The following is a 2,001-nucleotide window of genomic DNA, read 5'->3' on the forward strand; positions in this document are numbered from 1 at the left end:
AAAAAAAACATTTGTGTTAGTGGATGCATTACTGACTATTCTAGCGGAGAAGTCATTTAAGTGTTGTTTTATGTCTCAGATGGTGAACATGAGTTGAAATTATTCTTTTTAAATAACCTTATGAATACATGTGGGAAGGATGACAGAGGACAGGTAGGTAGTCTCAGTGCTCTCTGTTCACAGACTAGAAGTCTAATTTCCAATGGCTGTTTTGATTTTTTTTTTCGTTTTTACGAAGTAAACTGGAAAAGATGAAAGGATCGTCATAATTACTGGGAAAACAATGTGTCTACAATCTAAAACCACATGTACCTAGGTAGGGCTTTTTGGCTTGGTGAAAGTCACACCATACCACAACTCATGGTCGTTAGGGACCCTATGGGCAAATGTGCATGGTGGTCAAAAAACCTCTTGAGAGAAAAGGGTTGATAGTTTCCCACTTTCTTTTTTCAGTTTCATGGTCACTGATATATTTCTAGTCATTGGCAAGGAAGGGCTTTACTGACACTGACGAGCAGAAAAGGGTACAAAAGTTCCACTATGTGAAAGGCTGTCAGTGGACTTTGTTGGGGACCAGAACTCAATATGTTGCTTGGATTGTCAGGGGAAAAGGTATTATGGAAAGCATGACATTTGGCTAAATCCTGAAATATTTCCTGAAATCTATAGGTAATGAACATATGTTTGATCACTTAATAAGAACAACATGTAGGGTCCCAGCAGCTCGTGCGGCGCGAGAGCGGCAGCGACCAGGCAGCCCAGCTTCGCGAAGGTTCTCGGAGCACCGACGCCAGCAGGCACTCGCCTAGTGCCCGCCCAGCCACCAGGATGCTCAAGAGCAAGGTCAGCTCTGCCGAGGGCGCGGTGAAAGAGAGCCCAAGAGGAGATCCGCGAGGTTGCCAGCTAAACAGGCTCCCGCAAAAGTGGAAAAGAAGCCAAAAAAGGCGGCAGGAAAGCATAAATCTTCAGACAAAAAAGTGCAAACAAAAGGGAAAAGGGGAGCAAAGGGAAAACAGGCCGAAGTGGCTAACCAACAGACTTAAGACCTACTTGCAGAAAACGGAGAAACTAAAAAGGAGGAGAGCCCAGTCTCTGATGAAGCAGGAGAGAAAGAAGCCAAGTCTGATTAATACCACACACCCGGTCCTATCAGTGGTCCCTGTCTCCCTTCTTGTATAATCCAGAGGAATATTTTTATAAACTATTTTGTAAATCCAAGTTTTATAGTAGCTCTAGAAACATTTTTAAAAAGGAGGGTATCCCACCTCATCCCATTTGTTAAGTGTAAATGCTTTTTTTAAGAGGTGAAATCATTTGCTAGTTGTTTATTTGTTGGTACAAACAGAAAATAGTGGGATATTGAATATAGGAGGCGTTGATTGTCTTCGGTGTCAGCTTAAGATTCCATAGATGGGGGGGGGTAGCTTTTATATCCTATAAAACAAAGCATACTGAATGGTAGTTTGGAGTCAGTTGTGCATTTAATGTCTTAAACACTTTAAATTACTTCTCTTCTCATGTTGTTTTTGGTAGGATTGTTTCCTAAAGCAAACCACTCACCCCTTGATCTTGGTTCTCCTTGTCAGAATTTCGTGCACTCTGTAACATCTTTGCTCATGGTAGTCCAGTTCTTCTAGTAACTTTGTTAATGTGTTGTGAACGATTGACGATTTGAGTATGTAGTGTATATGATATTAAATTGTGAATTAGTGGGACTTACGATGTAACAGCATATCAATATTTGAAGATATTGGTACTTGATATCCTGTTAAGGAAAATTTGCCTCCAAATTTTAAGCTGGAAAGTCACTGGAATAACTTCAGAAAAGAATCACAACTACATGATTTTTTAGATTTTTGGTATGTATGTTAAGAATTGTGTACAAATTGAAATGTCTGTGTACTGATCCTCAAAACAACCAATAAAATCTCATTATGAAAGAAAAAAAATACAACAGGCTGTACTATGCATTGTGGGTGATATGTAAGTCCAGCTGTCCCT

General features: G+C 40.1%; 1 pseudogene across 1 annotated transcript; it reads left to right on the top strand.

The window, feature by feature from the left end:
* Window positions 1-717: 717 nt before the first annotated feature.
* Window positions 718-1,130, top strand: LOC307183975 (non-histone chromosomal protein HMG-14-like; annotated as a pseudogene). The gene has a single exon. The product of its transcript is annotated as a non-histone chromosomal protein HMG-14-like (transcript).
* The last annotated feature ends 871 nt before the right edge of the window (window positions 1,131-2,001 follow it).

Source organism: Stenella coeruleoalba (assembly GCF_951394435.1).
Source record: "Stenella coeruleoalba genome assembly, chromosome: 3".
NCBI lineage: Eukaryota > Metazoa > Chordata > Mammalia > Artiodactyla > Delphinidae > Stenella > Stenella coeruleoalba.